This window comes from Helianthus annuus, chromosome 16, assembly GCF_002127325.2.
Source record: "Helianthus annuus cultivar XRQ/B chromosome 16, HanXRQr2.0-SUNRISE, whole genome shotgun sequence".
Taxonomy (NCBI): Eukaryota; Viridiplantae; Streptophyta; class Magnoliopsida; order Asterales; family Asteraceae; genus Helianthus; species Helianthus annuus.
In genome coordinates, this window is record NC_035448.2 from 186,123,106 (window position 1) to 186,144,041 (window position 20,936).

Genomic DNA, 20,936 nt, shown 5'->3' on the forward strand with positions numbered 1-20,936 from the left:
TATTTTCTATATGTAAATATAAACATAAATATGTAAAAAGAAATATAAACAGAAATATATAAGAAAAGAAAGAACAGTAAAAAGTAAAAATATTATAGTAAAAAGTAAATAAGGGGGGTAATAAAAAATTTCTTACAGTGGGTAACAAGAAAATGGCTCCTGAATGTGAAGGCAGAAGCTTGAGTAAAACTTGAGACTTATGCACAACGGAGTGAACAAGGGGTAACAAAAGGTAAAAAAGACTCTCTTTTTTTTTTGGTGGAATATAATATGAAGAACAATGAACGAAACTAAGGGGCTAGGAGGTTAGGCTAAGGAGTAACGGAGAGGTTTTTAGTGTGCCATAAGGATGAATGAGAATGCAAGAAATTTCTATTGAATTCTGGGATGATTTTTACAATAAAAAAAAATCTAAAAATTAGTATATACCCCCTCTGATATGGTATCAGAGCAAAGGCTTTCCTAAAATCTAAAAGACTGAGACAAACTCCATATTTTTACTGGCTATGAATGCCCAAAACTTTTTGTGGGGAACTCTCTCAGGTGAAGATTATGGGAAATGTTTATTGCTTTGGTAACAAATTGGATGAGGATCTGTAGTTTTGTATAATAAATATTAGAATTAGATTCATATTAATCTTAAAAAACTGGAATATAAGAATATCTAACAAGAAACTAAGGGTAGGAATTAAAGCTAAGGAGACGGAATTCATTAAACCATAGAGAACTCTCAATCAACTTCGCCATTCAAAAAATTTGAATTCTTGAATTTAGAGTTTACTGAAAAACCCAGCCTTAAAAATATTAATACAGAAAATTATAGCTTTATTTGCAGAATTAAAGATAATTGTAAACATAGTCTACATACAGATAACCCACATCTAAACGCTTTAACAGATCTAGTAATAAATCTCGGTTGTAATCTACGGAAGGATTCCATAATTAATAAACAGTTACTTGAAAAGATTTCGGTATATACAGAAGAATTTAAAAAATATTCTCAAAATTTAGATTATATAAAAGATCAAAATAACCAAATACTTAAAGAACTAAAGAGAAGTTGTTTAGAAAAACAAACAGAAAATATACAAAATAATAATATACAAATAGAAGTAGATAAAATCACAGACGCTATAAACAAGCTTAACATTGAAGATATAAAAATTATTAAAAAACCAACACCATATAAACATTGGCAACCTCGAAAATGAACAACCAAATTTCAAGAAGAAGTAGATCTATACAAGAAGCTAGAAATTCAACAAGTAGTATACAAGATATAATTACATCTGAAACATTTTTAAATCGAATACTTAGACGAGGATCAGGGTCTAATAGTAATAAACAAATAATACAAATAGAAGAAGAAATAGATGTAGACATAAATATGGATTTGTACAATTAACACCAATTAGACATATTAAACCCAAAAATATTATATCAAACAGGTATATTTAATGTAAATACAACATTAATAAGAAGCACTAGAGAAGAAAGTCTCAGAGTTCTAGATAAAACAGTAACTATAGATTTATTATCTCCAGAAACTATACAAAGAATTAGACACTCTGGTAAACATTTTGTACATACAGGATTAATCGTCATAGGCATTAAAGCTTTGGGACGAAAAAATTTAGGAACTAAACTTTTGGCACTAATATTAGATAAAAGTTGGAAAACAGAAATGAAAAAAGCAATAATATCAGGAATGGAAGTTGACTTAAGCCAAAATACAGCCTTATTCTATTGCACACCAGGAATATTAAAAGACATAAGAGATTTGCAAAATATAAAAATAGCTTTACAAACAAAAGGATATGAAAATTATGATGGAAACAATATAGTTATAAGTGTAGGAGTACTAGGAAAGGCTAGTAACAGTTCAGGAATGAAATACAAGGTAAACATAGATGGGATAGTTAAGGCAGTAGCGTCAAAATCTATACAAATGATAGAACCAATTAAAATAGATCCCGAACAATTAACAGGTTTAGAATGGAATATAAACGATCTTCAAGAAAATAAAAAAACAGTTTTAATTCCAAAGAGGAGTTTTATATATGAAGGATCAGATGGTAAACAAAGTTTAAGATTTACATATTTTAAAGAAACTACAAATGAGGAAAATAATGAAAATACTATGGAATATAGTTTTATGAATACACAACAACTAGAGGAGGATGAAATAAACCCAATATATGATATAGAAAATGAAGACGAAATAAACACAGATTTCTTAAAATTTAAAGAGGAATATATGGATTACACTCTAATAGATTATGAAGATGAGGAGTTAACAGGTTTTAAAACAGAAGAAACTAACAAAACAATAGAACAAATAATAGATAGAAAATTTACAGAATTAAATATACAAGAAGAAGTAGATAATATGATAATAGAATGTATAACAGACCTAGGTATGACCTATGAAGAAAGCTATAAAAAATTACAAGAATTCTATAATTTACCATTAGTAGAAAGCATTTTACAGGGAAAAACAATGTTAATAGAGTTTTATAAACATGAACAAGCCTATATGGCTACAAAAGAAGAATTACAAGGAAAAAGACCTAGAATGGAATGGAGTGGAGATTCTAGTAATAGAACTTCACATGAAACCCTAGGAAGAGAACCCTGGACACAACCATCAATAGATTACAGTCAAGAATCAACATTAAGAGGAAGAGGTAGCAGGTTACCAATAGGACAAACATACAGTGGGAATATGTTGTTATTAGAACGGCAAAAACCCCAACTATGGATAGATGAAGTGTTAACATGGGAACAAACAGTAGTTAGAATGTGGGAAACAAATAAAAAAGATAATATGGACATGTTTTCCTATCTAGAAACTACACTAGGACCAATAGCCCTAGGAATCTGGCAAAGTAAAAAAGCACAAGATTCGACAGAAATTAACAATTTAAAAGCTTTAGGAGATAATCCTTATAATTTCACATCACAAATCAGAACACTAATATTAGGAGTTGATCCAGCAAAAAATAATAGCCTAATACAAGATACAACTATTAGAAATCTAGAACAATTAAGTGTAGCTGATATGAAATACATAAATGAATTTACACTAGATTTTACAAGATTGCTATCACAAACAGGAAAAGCAATAGATGATGATCTATGTGATAAATATTTTATAAAACTACCAGGAGATTTAGGAAAAAATATACATGAGTCGTGGAAGACAATATATGGAGAACACCACAATCTTGGAATAGGACCTAGAATAACTTATACATTTGGAATACTAGAAGATAAATGCAAAGAAGTAGCTTTACAAGAACAATTAAAAAGAAATGCATATGCATTCTGTAAAACAGCGATCTACACACCCCAAGCCTATGGGTTTTATGATAAAAAGAAAAATATAAGAAAAAGCACTACTTATAACAAAAATTACAAAGCAAATTATAACAAAAACAAATATGTTAGAAAACCTCAAACAAGAAGATGTAAATGTTTTATATGTGGAGAAGAACAACATTTAGCTAACAAATGTCCTAATAAAAATAAGAACATAGAAAGGGCTAGCTTAGTAGAACAGCTACACGATTATGAAATAGAAGCTATTAAAACAGACGAATCAGATAATGCGTCAGTCTATAGCATATACAGTGAAGACGAAAAGCCAATAACTAAGGTCACTTACACATACATGAATATAGAGGAATGTCAACATAACTGGGTACATCAAAGAGGTAATAATTATATAAAATGCTCTAATTGTGGATATTATCCTAGTATAGAAAAAAGGTCACAATGTAATATATGCTTTCAGGAAATATGTTGCATTTGTATAAAGAAATTACATAATATAGATGTAGGTACTACATCAAAAACTATAGATACAAGTACCAACATGATTATAGAAAGGTTAAATAAGTTAGAATTAGCAACTGAATTACACAGTCTAAAGTTAAGAGATATAGACAATAGAATTATAGAACTAGAAAGGAAGATAAGAGCTAAAATAGTAGAAGAATTAAGTCAAATGTCGACAGAAGTACCTGAAGAACAAGTATTTATACAGACTCAAGGATCTATAAATATGATCAATATACAATGCCGTTTATGGCTTGATAATAATAAATTTTTAGACTTAACAGCATTAGTTGATACAGGAGCAACAAAAAGTCTAATATCACATAGTCTAGTACCAGAACAATACCATAAGGAATTAAAATATAAAGTTGTAAGTAGAACAATTGAAAATAGATTAGTTGGAATAACACACTACTTAGAGCCTGTAGGAATACAGTTTTTAGATTTTTCAAACAATTATAGCATAAAGTACGATATACCATAAGTAAATATAAACCCAGCATATATACAGTCAAAAGACTTTGTGCTAGGATTAAATTTTATATTTGCTTTAAATGGTTCTATTACAGTGAATAAAAACTTTATTACACTCAGTAAACAAATCTATACAGTCCCAACAACAAGGTATATTAATATATCAAAGGTTGCACAGAAGCGTGGTGGTCAAGGAAGTTTAGAATTTTTAAGGCAACAAAAAAGAAATAATCCAATAGAAAATGAAACTATAAAACTGTTAACAGACTTTTTAAGTCATGAAGTAGAAAAAGGAAAAGATATTACAAAAAGTATAAATCACCCTATGATTTTACATTTAGAAAAAGTTGGTCTTATAGGTGAAGATATTACAAAATCACATATAGAATACATATGTAAATTTAAACTAAAAAATCCAGATATTACTATAAGAACTGCTAATGTAGAATATAGTCCTTTAGACAAAGAAGAATTTAAAAAACAAATCCCTGAAATGATTAGCCAAGGATTAATTAAAAAATCAGAAAGTCCTCATAGATCAGCAGCCTTTATAGTAAGAAACCATAGTGAAATAAAAAGAGGTAAAGCAAGAATAGTATACAATTACAAAAGACTAAACGATAATACAGTAGATGATGGATACAATATTCCCAATAAAGACACTTTATTAAATCTTATACAGAAAAAGAAGGTTTTTTTCAAAATTTGATTTAAAGTCAGGATATAATCAGTTAAAACTTGAAGAAAGTTTTAAGCCATGGACAGCTTTTACATGCTCAGAAGGACAGTTTGAATGGAATGTCCTTAGCTTTGGGCTAAAGAACGCTCCTTCAATTTTTCAAAGATTTATGGATAGTATTTTCTTAAAATACGACTTTTGTTTAGTATATATTGATGATATACTTGTAGCAAGCCAAACAGTACAAGAACATGAAAAACATTTACAACAGGTGTTTGAAGAAATAAAAAAGAATGGAATAGTAGTTTCCAAACGGAAAATGGAACTATTTAAAAGAAAAATATCTTTCTTAGGATTAGAAATAGGTAATGGAAAAATAGAATTACAGTCACATATCTCTACAAAGATACTTGATTTCCTAGAAAAATTTGAAAACTTAAAACAAATACAAGCCTTTCTAGGACTGGTCAATTATGCCAGAAAATTTGTTCCAAATTTATCAAAGTTAGTAGGGCCTTTATACAGTAAAACAACAAAAAATGGCCAAAGGTACTTTAATTCAGAAGACATAAAACTAGTTAAAGAAATTAAAATGGCAATTAAAAATATTAAACCACTAGAATTACCACTTGTTACAGATTACATAATTATTGAGACAGATGGATGCAAAGAAGGATGGGAAGCAGTTCTTCTCTGCAAACCAAGTAAATATAGTCCTAAGCAAGAAGAGAAAATTTGTGCTTATGCAAGCGGTAATTTTCAAAACAAAACAAGTTGGACTAGTATCGATTTTGAAATACATGCATTGATATATGCATTAGAAAAATTCAAACTATTTCTTCACAAAGAATTTACAGTAAGAACTGATTGTGAGGCTATTGTAAAATTTATAAAGAATGATCAAAGTAAAAAGATAAACAGGACCCGATGGGTTAATTTACAAAATATTATCCAAGGAAGTGGATATCAAATCAATTTTGAACATATTAAAGGGAAAAATAATGGGATAGCCGATATGTTATCTCGTAATATTAACAGATTGTTGCTTTTAGATGGACAGGAAAAAAGATAAGGGAAAGGCAATACTTGTACATCCTACACAGCCTACAAAATTCTCTCCAATGAATACATCATCTGAAGAAGAGAAAACAGAGAAACTCATGAGCCAGTCAATACAAGCAGCAAGAACACAGAATTTTAGACAACTGCCTGCAACACTAACAGATCTCAACAATATTACACAGTTTTACAACCCGAGTCAATCAAAGGCTACAAATATTCGTCCTCCAAAAAATAGGCATTTTACACAAAGGGTAAGCTCTCAATCACAGAATACACAAAATGCGGTTATCACCTTTGGTAATTATGCATTACAAAGATGTGATGATCCCAATACAAAGTTTCGTCCAATTATTGGGATGCAGTTAACAGAAAAACAACAGTGTTTACTAGATAACCTGTGGCATATTCAAACTATGCCTCAGGCCTCAACCTTTAAAGTCCAGGTGTTAAATGCATTAAGCATTTATTTTTATGAACAAAGCAGTAAAACACCTGAGAAACCACAGAGGCCTAAGTTTACCCATTATGTCATATTTCGAGGCACAAAAATTGGTATTTTTTAATAAATGGGAAACTGTGGCTAAACATATCCAATGCCCCAATCCAATTTACAAAGGCTTTACAGATTTTCAAAAAGCTATAGAAACAGCAAGAGAACATTTTGGGGTAAGTGGCTTTTACATAGAACCTGAAGAGGTTCAAACATTTGCAGACATGGCTAAAATTAAGCCAGAACAAATAATTAAAAATCAAGAAGAGCTAATCACTGAGTTACAAGATCAGCTTGTACAACAAGGAAAAAATACACACTCTATACAAGAAAAGATTGAAAATAGCCTGTTAAAACAAAAAGTTAGTATTCTCGAAACAAAATATGAACAGGTGTTACAAAAACTTCAAGAAAAAGAAACAAACACAGTCTTAAACAGAAGCTATGATTCATTCAAAGCAAGAATGATTGATACACCATGGTGGGCATGCGTTCAACAAGTTACAGACAAGTTTCCAGAATTCAGAACGTTGGTATCACAAAAAGTTTGCACAGAATTCCCAATAATTCTGTATGAATCACAAAAACAGCTAGTAGATTTGGCATTTACAACAGATAGTGAAAAACAAGGCTTTAAAATTGTTGAAAGAACAGATCAAGAAGGTAGAGGGACTGGATTGTTGTTAATCCAAATCCACTCACCTACAAAATTAACAGATGATCAAATCCTTCAATTTTACCATAATGGTATGATTGATTACATAGAGATAAAGACAGATGTTAGAACAACAAATCTTCTAAACAAAATGGGTGAAAAGATGGTAACCATAGCAGGCAATATTGCTATCAGAGCATTATGTCCTACAATCTCCTGCAAGATATTCTCTTCTCTCCCATATACAGATGCTTATACATACAGGCCAGCTAGAAAAAAGATTTTTATCAGAGATACTGAAGATTATAAATACTCCTTAAGAGACAAATTTGTAAACTACAATATAGACTTTGGTAAGTTACCATGGTTAAAGGATGGGAGTAAAGAAAATACAAAAGCCTTAAACAATTTTATCAAAACACATCAAAAAACCCCAGAAATTCCCAAGAGTTTGCAATGGTTAGATTTTAAATTATCAGGTGAAGGGCATTATGTTCAGATTTACACATCCTCCAAATGGAGTATGTTACTACCATTTGTGGGAGAAGGGGAATCTCTTAAAATTGATCACATAATCAACATTGAAGATGACCAGGAACCAGACTTAGACCCTGGAAGCCCACAGTCCATAGACTCAACACACAGAGATTTCTAAAAAGACATGATGAAAGCATTGACATAAAGAGCCAGGTGTACACAGCATTTCTAGACAGATTGTTGCCCAGCACATGCATCTGAAAAAGAATCCATTATTGTAGATAGTGCCTATTGTCCTTTTCTTTCTTTTATTTGTATCCGTTTATTTTTCTGACATTAGAGCAATATGTACAGTGTTTTGTTTGTAGGATAGCTTTTCTTTTTGCCTATATAAGGCATAGAATGCAGTTGTAAAAATCATCCCAGAATTCAATACAAATTTCTTGCATTCTCATTCATCCTTATGGCACACTAAAAACCTCTCCGTCACTCCTTAGCCTAACCTCCTAGCCCCTTAGTTTCGTTCATTGTTCTTCATATTATATTCCACCCAAAAAAAAAGAGTCTTTTTTACCTTTTGTTACCCCTTGTTCACTCCGCTGTGCATAAGTCTCAAGTTTTACTCAAGCTTCTGCCTTCACATTCATGAGCCATTTTCTTGTTACCCACTATAAGAAATTTTTTATTACCCCCCTTATTTACTTTTTACTGTAATATTTTTACTTTTTACTGTTCTTTCTTTTCTTATATATTTCTGTTTATATTTCTTTTTACATATTTATGTTTATATTTATATATAGAAAATACTAATAAAAAAAATCTAAAAATTAGTATATACCCCCTCTGATACCATATCAGAGGGGGTATATACTAATTTTTAGATTTTTTTTATTAGTATTTTTATCAGAGGGGGTATATACTAATTTTTAGATTTTTTTATTAGTATTTTCTATATATATATAGGGGTATATATATATATAGGGGTCCGCTAAAATGAGAACCACCTCGAGTTGTAAAAACCGTGAGAACTACTAGGGGTGTTCAGAATTCGTTTCGAATTCGAAAAATTCGAAATTCGTTTAAATTCGATTCGATTATCAAGAATTCGTTTCGATTATAAGAATTCGAATTCGATTCAATTCGAGTCAAGTAAATCGAATACGAATTTACAATTTTAAATTCGATTCGATTCGAAATTCAAATAAAAATTATACATTTTTATTTATTATTTTTATATATAATACATATATAACTTTTATTAAACTATACTATAAACTATTTTCAAAATTTATTCCAAGTATTAAAATTACCCATTACCAAACCAACTATATGGCCCATAACTAAAACCTAACTAACAAATCTATCAATAGATTTTAACCCTAAAAATATTAACTTGTAATGTGGAGTGGTTATTCCTAACTTCTCGTTTTGAATTTTAGATTTATGATACTTTATTGGAACTATTTTAATATGATATCGTGCTTTATGGTTGCTTTAAAACTTACGTTTCATATTGATAGTTTTTTACATGTTTTTAAAGAATCTAAATCAAATAGAATTTATTCGAATTCGATTCGAGTTCGAATTTTTAATCGAATACGAATCGAATACGAATTGGGGTTTTTATTCGAATAAGAATTCGAATCGAATTTGGTATATTTTAATTGAATTCGAATCGAATATGAATTCAAGGGAAAATAAAAATTATTCGAATAATTCGATTCGAATAATTCGAAAATTCGATATTCGATTCGATGAACACCCCTAAGAACTACACCGTACAGGGCAAGGTGGACCAAATTTTTTTTTCACAAACGTAGGTGCGTGTATTATAAACACATTTGTAAAAAAATTCAAAAAAAAGAAGTTTTTGAGCACCACAAGTGTATGTTTACGGGTACCGTAAATTTTCCGGTAGGATTTACGGTACCCGTAAACACAAACTTGTGGTGCTCAAAACTATACACACGACATTTTTTTTGAATTTTTTTTACAAATGTATTTGTAATACATGCATCTATGTTAATGAAAAAAATTTTTGGTCCACCTCGCCCCGTACGGTGTAGTTCTCACGGTTCTTACAACTCGAGGTGGTTCTCATTTTAGCGGTCCCCTATATATATATATAGGGAAAAGATCATGCGAGAACCATCTCTTATTGTGAGAACCACGATAACCAATGTGAACACACCAAAAATGCCTAAAAATAGCTAAAAATCACACAAAATTTTTTTTTTGAATTTTTTTAATATTTTTTATAAAAAAATCGCTACTTTTCGAAGCAAAAAAAAATATTTTAAAAAAAAAAAAATTTTGGGCTTCTAAAAGTGGCGATTTTAACATAAAAAATATTAAAAAATTCAAAAAAAAAAATAGATTTTTTTAGATTTTTTTTGGATTTTTTTAGGTTTTTTAGGGGTTTAGTTTTTAGCATTTTAGCTTGGGGGGGGGGGGTTAGGTTTTTGGGGGGTGGGGGAGGGGGAGGGGGTTTAGGTTTGGGGGGGGGGGAGGTGGGGTTAGTTTTTTTTTAGGTTTTTTTTAGCATTTAGCTTGGGGGGGGGGGGTGGGGGGGTTTAGGTTTTTAGGGGGGGTTAGGTTTTTTTTAGGTTTTTTTAGCTATTTTAGGTTGTGTTCACATTGGTTATCAAGGTTCTCACAATAAAGGTGGTTCTCGCCTGAGCCCCTCCCTATATATATATATATATATATATATATATATATATATAAGGATGTATAGAAAACCCACTTTAATTTAGAAAACCCGGGAAACTCAAAGCTCCCGATGTTTTTCTATCTCGAAAAAATTTACACATGTTATATACATGTTTTTAAGGGTTTTGGGCAAAAAAAAAAAAAAAATCAAAAAAGCGCCAAGTAGATATATTTAAAAAAAATAAACAAGTTTTGGTGTAACACATGTTACATTCATCTAACATATTTGTAACATGTGTTACACCAAAACTTGTTTATTTTTTTTTTAAAATATCTACTCGGCGTTTTTTTGATTTTTTTGCCCAAAACCCTTAAAACATGTATATAACATGTGTAAATTTTTTCAAGATAGAAAAACATCGGGAGCTTTGAGTTTCCCGGGTTTTCTAAATTAAAGTGGGTTTTCTATAGATACTTACATTATATATATATATATATATATATATATATACTATATAATAAAAGAAACCACTTTTGAGACACTTGTCGTCATATTAGGCCAATTATTATTTTAGTTTAATCTCTTCTAATTAATTATAGGGAACCCTCCTATTAAATATTATTTAGTTTAATAATAAATAAATAAATTAACTGATAAATAAATCGTTCAAAATAATAAAAATAATAATAATATTTTTTTATGAACGGCATTTATAGATAGGGTATAAAAATGATAAGTGTTGAATTAACTTTATTATTTTATTAAGTAAAAAATATAATCACATCTCTATAATATATTATTGAAATGAACAAATTATTTAAAAAAAATATGAGGTGGCCTAAGAATAAGATGGAATGAGCAGGGTTTGAAGCCCATGGCCTATTATGTGGCCCACGGCAAACAGCCGTATCCTTTTCTTTCTGTGCAAACAGGTTTCGAGAAAAAAGGATCAGTTCACCGTTTTTCACGTAATTAACAATTAAGCCAAATAGCCAACTATACTTTTTTATTTTTGTGTTAACTCTTAACTCAAACTCAAATGCAGTAATCACTATGTTTACATGACATTTATAAGAACTATCACTGCAATCACCCCATCCATTGTATATCGAGTATATCCGTTAGTTTTTTTAAAGATATAAATTTTTATTAAATTCATTCAACCCGTGTAATAAACGGGGGTTTTTAAAGATATAACATTTTTATTGTTTAATATACAAAATTACATTTATGCAACTCGTGTAATACACGAGGTTTTTAAAGTTATAACTTTTTTTATTATGTAGTATATAAAATTAGATTTATTCAATCCATATAATACGTAGGGTTTATAAAGATATAACTTTTTTATTGTTTGGTATATAAAATTACATGTGCTCAACCCGTATAACACATGAGGTTCTTAAAAATGTAACATTTTTTCATTATTTAATATATAAAATTAAATTTACTCAACCCGTACAATACACGGAGTTCTTAAAAATACAACCTTTTTATTATTTAATATATAAAATTACATTTATTCAACCCATGTAATAAATGAGATTTTTAAATATATATTGTTTTATTATTTGATATATATAAAATTACATTGATTCAACCCGTGTAATACACGAGGTTCTAACCTAGTATATTTGTACATATAATAAAGTAAATCATATGGGGGACACATGTCGCTCTATGAGGTGATCTCAACAATTTTTTCCCGCCTAAATAAATAGATATAGATAATATTTGTTAATAAGATTTAAATAAAAAATATATTATTTTAATCCATAAATTTTATCTTTTTATCTTTTACCCTAAACAAACAGATATAGATAATATTTGTTAATAAAATTCAAATAAAGAATATATCATAAACAAATATATATATAGATAGCAGTAAAAGTGAGTAAAAAAGAATCAAAATAGTTGCATCTTTATTTAGGGAATATTGGATTTCAATAATAACAACTATTCGTCGTTGGCTGCAAACAGTCCCAACTTAAAAAGTAACCACTGGCAGTCCCAACTATTAACATATTAAATCATATGGGGGACACATGTCGCTCTATGAGGTGATCTCAACATTTTTTTCCCGCCTAAATAAATAGATATAGATAATATTTGTTAATAAGATTTAAATAAAAAATATATTATTTTAATCCATAAATTTTATCTTTTTATCTTTTACCCTAAACAAATAGATATAGATAATATTTGTTAATAAAATTCAAATAAAGAATATATCATAAACAAATATATATATAGATAGTAGTAAAAGTGAGTAAAAAGGAATCAAAATAGTTGCATCTTTATTTAGGGAATATTGGATTTCAATAATAACAACTATTTGTCGTTGGCTGCAAACAGTCCCAACTTAAAAAGTAACCACTGGCAGTCCCAACTATTAACATATTGGCCTCCAATGGACCCTGACTAACAGAACCCTAACGCCGTTAGTCCCAAACCTGTTTGTAACCTTATTACTTATTTTTGGAACCTTTTTCTACTAAAAGCACCAATTATGAGGTCGACGTAAATTCTTTCATCGCCGGAAAACTTCTTTTTGTCTTGAAAACTCAAGTTTTTTGCTGGAAAACTCAACATTTTCGTCCCAAACCTTCTTGTAACATTAGATCAGATCTTTAGGAACCTTTTTCTTGCTAAAAACGTTTTTCTGGCGATCGGAGACTAACAACATTAGTGTTCTGTTAGTCAGGGTCCATTGGAAGCCAATATGTTAATAGTTGGGACAACCGGTGGTTATTTTTTGAAATTGAAACTGTTAGCGGCTAACGACGAATAGTTGGGATTATTAAAATCCAATATTCCTTTCTTTAATTCAAGTTTTCCCAAGTTTTGTTGTTGTGAATTTTGATGACTTCGTTTTTTATTTTATAATTTTAGGAGATTTATCCCATGAAATTCAATGTTATCAGAGGTTTGTCCGATGAAATTCATTGTTATTAATGACAACTTATGAATTTATCATGTATGTTCAATCAAAACTATCAAGAGTAGATTAAAAATAATAAGCATTTACAAATAATAAACTATATCGTTTTCATTAATCAACCCGTGTAACACACGGGGCCAAAACCTAGTATATATATATAAAAGGAGGAAAGCATTTTATTAGGCCATGAGTTCCTATCATTATGTTGTTAAAACACATATTATTATTATTATTATTATATCCACATAAATTAGACGACTCCAAAAAATTAATATCATACTTTATTATACTTTCTTTTCTTTTGTTTTTTTAACCACAAAAATCCCAAAAACTATTTTGTTACATTCAGTTTATCGAACTTATTTAATGTATCTAGGAAATAAATAACGAAAATATGATATTATCACAATTATTACATACGTGGATGCCATGTGAATGTTTTTGTATCAACATAAATGTTATAAAATTCTTTTGATGACTTTTAACAACTACATCTTTTTATAAACTAAAGGGTTGGCCACGGTATGACCAACAGTTAGTGTCCTTCATTTTGTGGTGTGTTCGGGAAAAATGTTTATGTATGGATAAAAGGTAATTAGCCAAAAGACAATGTAAGAGAAGCCATACAAAACGTCATAAAAGCTTGTACCATAAGCCGGCCACACAAAATTTAAGGCGTGCATAGCACAGGAAACTTTGTTTGCGGAATGTGTTTAAGAACAAACATCTATGCCAAGTCTAAAAACATACATTACAGAAAAAAAACTTAAGGGAGTTCATAAAGCTTCTGGTTTTATTCAATAATTCACGAAATCTTCTGCCGCTAATGCATGCCCATGTAGTCGCCCTTCCCCTTAGTAGTTTCTTGTCTACAACAGGTTTAAGCAAGTAAACATAAGCAACGGCTATGAGTTAGTCAAATCAAATATCTTAACATATGTACACGCATGACTCTCCATACATGACTAACCCATAAAAATCATTGAGAGAACTCACTACCATATGAAAACCTTAAATCATATTACAATATGCAACAATAAATTAAATAAAACCAGACTAAATTGTAACTGCCTAAAAACTTGAAATGAATATTAAACGAACTTAAACATAGATAAATGAAGGTAAATGAACACACATAAACAAATTTTTAAGTGAACGAACGTTTATGAACATATATAAACTAACGAAGCATGTGTTCATGTTTGTTCATTTAATTAATGAACAAAAAAAAATTGTCCATGTTCATTCGTTTATTAAGAACATCCGTATCGGTTCGCTTACAGGCCTACCCACAACTCTTTTAATGAAAGTAAGACTTATTCAAAGCATTATAGAACATACCTTCCATGTTTTTGAAGCAAAGATCTCCTAATAGCCTAAGTTGGATGAGCAGTGAACACTAAATCAACTGTTTGATTTTTCAATGAATCAAAAACCTCTTGAGGTGATTTTTTAAGCTTATTCACAAGTCTCTTAAGAGTTTCTTCATTGGATGAGTTAAAATATCATATCTTGCTGAAAAATGTCGGTGTTGGTTCATTCTTAAGAGATGTCGATTAATGTATTTAGATGAATATATTAGGCCCATTTGTACATTATTACCTGGCCTATAATTCAAGTCTAGATAAGCTATTAACCAAGCTTTGAAAATTGAAATTATAACTAATAAGGCTACTCAATTGGGTTCAAAGGAGGTATATATTGGTATGGGTGCATAAACTACTAAGTTGTACACATGCGTCCATAGTTAGGAAATTATGAAAAAGATATGATGTAATGTAAGGGAATTGACCATTAATTTTTTTCACGATTTTACATAAAATAATATATGTCAAACCTAATATTACTACCTACCTTATTTGAAAAAATAAATAAATATCTATATGCTTATAGGCTAAATGTATACCTTTCACCTGGAGCGCTACCCACAGAACCATCTGAATAAGAACCTTCATAAGTAGGGCTGGGAAACAAAAAAAGGAAATGTTAGGCAGAACTTTAACTTGGATGATGTATATATTAGTAGTTCATATTCCATTATTTTGTACTAAAAACTTGATAGAATGTAACTTCGTTCAAGTATTGACATAGTGCCAACTATTCAATTTTGAACATTTACTTAAACACAACACAAATGGATATGATGTCTAAAACGTATATGCTTATAGGCTAAATATATACCTTTCACCTGGAGCGCTACCCACAGAACCATCTGAATCAGAACCTTCATAAGTAGGGCTGGGAAAGAAAGAAAGGAAATGTTAGGCAGAACTTTAACTTGGATCGTAAATGAACGGGTAGCGCGTAAATGAACCACTGGCATCGTCAACCCTCTTAACAGTCGTGGAGCCATTTAACCCGATAACAAAGGGGCTGTCTTTTAGAATCCGGTATTGATCGGTGCTCTGGACTATAAAACCCTTGAGTAAATATATCCCGCCCTCTTTGAGCTTGTCAAAGAAGTAGTGTGCAATGTGTATTCCGGGCGGTACAATGCATCACACCTCCCTGTGCAAACCAAACAGCAGACTTTCAATAACGATGAAACTCATAAAAGGGAAAGGGTACGGGGGTTAAAAGGGTGAGAGTTACCTTTATATCACTGACGACATAGTCGGTGCTCATGTAGCGTCCATTGACACTTGTGACGTCCCACTTTCTGCAAACCATAACCGTGATGGGGCCGGTACTCCCTTCACGGAGGTCAGCAAGGACCATTTGGTTGCCAATACCAATTCCCGATGTATTCACACTAAGAGAGCTAGCCATGATAGTAGAGTAGCAAGTCTGAATATAGGCCTACAACAATAGGGAAGGTGGAGCTCATATAATAGAAATTCAGACCATTCACCTTCCCAGAAAGAAACGGTCAATAATCAATGCAATTAAATCCGACCGTAAATTGTGGTGGTATGTAAACAGCCCCATTAAATGATCATGCAATTGTGGTATGTAAATAGCCTCATTAATCAATATCCATAATTAAAACCCTAAAATCTTACTTATGAAATAATATGATATAATGACACAATTTCAATATTGGAAAAAAAGAAAGATATTGAACCAACACCTAACACATTTCTAAATCCCAAAATAAATTCAGTACTTCCATAATTAATAAAATAATAAAACATAAAACACCATTAACTTACTAAATAAAAAAACTCCCTAATAAAACATAAAACACCATTAACTTACTAACTTAAAAAGTATGACTGTTAAAAATAAAACTTGGCATGCGTTTAACAATAAAAAGTATGACTGTTAATCGAAATCCAACTTAATTTTCAGTCGAGCATTTTAACAAACACCTGGCGTGCGTCGTTCAATTTACAATAATGTCCAAGTAATTAAACTGTTAATATCCAAGTAATTAAGCTGTAATTAAGCCAAGTAATTAAGCTATTAATCTAACCTTTGGATTTATCGACGAAGAACAGAGAATCGCTCGGAACTTCGGTGAGCATATCTTCGGAGCTAATATTGGATCTCCATGTTTTCTTCTCCTTCAATGTATAACAGGATCGTTTCACACAAAGAACCAATCTTTTTCATTCATTTCACACAAATTTGGATGCATACGTATGTCAATCGTACCTGCGATTGGATCTTGTTTAGAGGTTGAGAGTCGATGGCTTCTTCCACAGCTTTAGAGGTTGAGAGTCGATGACTTATGATTTTGTAATACAGCACTACCATCTACAATACCCTGTTTTAAAAACATAAAAGTTATAAAAAAACAATAGATTTGTGAATTAAACAAATACACCACTTAAAACATGATATACAAGTTAATACGGAGCAAAGTTTGAAAAATATAAGTTGAATGGACCCATTTTTGATGAATAGGTTGAAATTTCCACCTCAACTTGTTCTTCGCAGTTGTTACCAACCTTGCACTGTCTCTTGCAGGGCTTCTATAGAAAGTATATAAGATCGCACATATATCGGGTTCTTTGGCTTCACCTTTGATGCAGTGTCTTACGTAAAATCAATCTCATGAGCACCAACTCTTGCAGCAATATCCTTCAATCACAAAAAGGGCTAGTGAGGGAAACTTTATCCAAATGTGATGGTATGGTGTACCATCCACTTTATATGGATTATGATGACCTTTCTCATGGAAACAATATGCTGTTTTTATTGCTATGTGTTTTCATGAATTACCATAATTATTAATTTTAATTTTAAAATTTTAAATTTTTAAATATTAAGAGGAGTAATTAAATTACAGATGTGGTTACTAACATCATGTTGATGGATGCTGCAATGGTGTACGATTGCTACTTCAATAAGATTCACGTACTGGACAATTCCACAAAGGTGAACTTGAACCCACCTGAAAAGTTTTAAAATATTTTATAATTAGACATCGATTCACTCTAGGTGTATTGAATTTGCTTAGGTCTATCTAAACAGTTTGGTGCCAGTCTCAAGACTCTCAACTGGCTGGACTTAATTTGTAAGAGAATTGGGTCGGACACGAGACAACTTAAGTTCACTTTTGGCAGGCTAACCCGAACCTGGCCCAAATATTCACAGGCTGACCCGAGCTCGACCCGTTCAACCAGGTTTTTTTATTATTTTTTTCGGCAAATTAATATATTAAAATAAATATATACTACAAAAAAACACAAATTAGATATTAAAATTACATTAAAATCATAAATGCTTATGTCAATTTCTATTTTTAAGTTATAAGAATAGCATAAAATACACACCAAATTTAATTATAACATAAAACATATTGTAAAAATATAATATTACAGAAATGGGTTAAACAGGTCAACCGCCAACCCGACCAGGTTGACCCGAACTTGACCGTTTAGCTAAACGGGTTGGGGGGTTCAACCTGAAACTGACCCGAACCCGTTTAGATAACAAACTCATACAACAATAAAGAACAAAAACATTTAAAATCGCAATAGAAAAAGATGAAAGACCTCGACATTATGTGCCTGCTCTGTTCCTTTTGATTTTGGTTCATGGAACAAAATACCTACAATCAATCACTTCTTAGCCACCTATCTATATGTATGGGAATAACGATAACGATAACGACCCACACGTTGGGAGGGTTTATAAATTCTTTAAACCAATCTTATCGAATTAACTAACTGAATAGCAGCAAATGCCAACTGAAGCAACTCGTCTTTATTCAACACAGAATTTTCCGAAAGCAATGTCGACAAACTATCCAGCATATCCTCGAGCCTAGAACAGACTCCATTAAACGATCTACAATCAAAACATCAACCCGTTAAACCAAACAATCAAAAACCTCATTAATCAAATCAGTCATTATACATCTTCTTATTCGCATCATTAACCGTTATACCCTCTAACCCGATCCGAATCACATCAATCCACTTCTCAACATCACCCCCTGCAACAGAACTATCATTGTGGGTAAACTAAAAAAATTCCCATAGTAAAACCTTTCTTTAATCTAACATAAGAGAATTCTAATCAGTCACAATTTACAAATTATCTTTCTACGTGAAAGGTGTGCTTTTTTGGTCATATTATCTATTAACTTCTTAAATAATATTAATATTTTTTTGATAAACCCTCAAAAATCTGATTGTTACAACCTCAAACACCAGAAACACATCAAAAACACTATCTTGTTAATTATCCATATCACTTTATCCCTTTCAAACCATAAATCCAAACACCCTTTACGCGCTACGCTCACAAAAAAAAAAGATAAGAAACGAAAACCAGACCCACATACACACACACACACACACACATATATATATATAGAGAGAGAGAGATGACCTAGGCGTTTACTGCTAACTCTCCAAACTGAAGATCGAACTCTTGCAGCTCTTGTCATCCAAATTCTCGCCTGACAAACAAAGTTGTGAAGTAACAGTAAATCAACAAACAGATATGAAACGAAAAACCAAAGAACAAAATAGAATAAAGTGCATAAAGGGGTAACGACCATGAAGTGGGAGTGGTAAATTAGTGTTATCCGGTCAAACGTAACAGTAGCCGGAACAAAAATCAAGGGCCGTCGGAATACCTGTATCACCGGTTTTATGACCGGATGTTAAAGGAAGAGTAGGGATATCAAGGATCAGTTTAGGGTTAGAAATTGAAATAATAAATAATAGCTATGTCACAGAAAACCGACCTGATTAAAAGTGTGGTCGCTAGTCACCGGAGCACCAAACGCAAATACTGATTTCAAATATCAGAACACCGATTAGCGAATTTAGATACAAATTTCGATTAAATATCTACAGATTCAGATCAAATATAAGTTGTAATCATCTGTATTGAAATCACAAACAACATCAAAATACAGAGTTGCTTCCGAATATACACTCAACATGGGTAAAAAAAATCAAACGGTGGTTACCTAAAGATGCGATTAGAGAGAGAGTTCTGGCTACCGATATGAAAAGGAGAGCGAGCGGCTTTGGCTTGAGAGGATGCACGCGCCGCTGCGCTACGGAAGGATGATGACTGGAAAATTGATCGGACGGCAGCCGCTGTAGTCGCCATTGTGTGTGTGGTGTACGTTGTTTTGATCCGGTTGCTATCAAGGGTTTTGAGTTTTGGGAGATATAAAGAAAGAAAGTGAAGAGGTGAATGAAATTAAGTCATCCTCTTCTACACTTGAAGTTTGACGATTGGGTTTCTGGGAATTAAACGTGGGAGGACGATTTCTCCATTTTAACCCTGAGATGTCTTAAAATTTTATAGAACTTTCTTTTTAAATGGCTTTAAACATCTTGTACATGTTGCTTTAAAATTGATACGCGTGGTAAAATTACCATCTTGTACATCACTTCTCCTTTTTAATATATTATAGATTATAGATTATTTTAATCAATATTATTTTAAGTACTGCATTTAAAACATCATAAATGTTGATTTTAAAACAGAACATGTAACTAAATTTTAGATTATATATAGATGTTTCCAACACAAATTAATATGATCATATTATATGATAAAACTTTATTAGTAATAGCAATTTGTGTATGCTTGGAAAGATATTTTATAAAAAGTTACTGATTTCAAAATAAATAAATAACTTTATAAAAGTTAAAACTTAAATTACAAATATATCAAACTTGGTTGATACTAACTGTATTAAAATTAAAACAGAAGATTTCAACTTTTTATTTTGCTATATATACCACTTAAGTGAAAGTGCACTAATTCTAACGTTATTGTACTAATTTCGTGAAAGTGCATCATGTGGTGGCGTTGATAGCCGAAAGACAAGGGGTACATGCACTAATCGGCATTTGTCTCAATTGCTGAGTGTTATGTGCCTTATGTCTAAGGCTTGATGCAAAACTACAATCGAGCCGAGAGTGTCACTGGAAGCAGCCTCTCTATTCCTACGCGGTAGAGGTAAGGCTGTCTACATCTTACCCTTCTCAGACCCTACCTTAACTTTGTGTTGAAAATTATACTTTGTTAAACACACTTTTATTATTTTTATAAATTTTCATACATTTATTTGTATTTTTCTGTCTATACATGTGAAACAATTGGGCTGGACGGACAGCTGGACGAATGGCGAATTGGGCTGATTGACTGGATGTATTGGGCTGCTGGACTTATGTGGGCTCACTTGTTACTACTGGAGACTCGCTGGAATTATAAAAGAGATACAACTCTCAGTTCAGAGATACA

At 31.2% G+C, this 20,936-nt stretch overlaps 1 long non-coding RNA gene across 1 annotated transcript; it reads right to left on the reverse strand.

Annotated features, from left to right (window-relative positions):
• Window positions 1–14,048: 14,048 nt before the first annotated feature.
• Window positions 14,049–16,056, reverse strand: LOC110933286. Its single transcript, XR_004883228.1, has 4 exons — window positions 15,864–16,056; window positions 15,453–15,779; window positions 15,178–15,234; window positions 14,049–14,140 (listed from the first exon to the last, which is right to left on the reverse strand). It is a non-coding gene; the product is annotated as an uncharacterized LOC110933286 (long non-coding RNA).
• Between the last annotated feature and the right edge of the window lie 4,880 nt (window positions 16,057–20,936).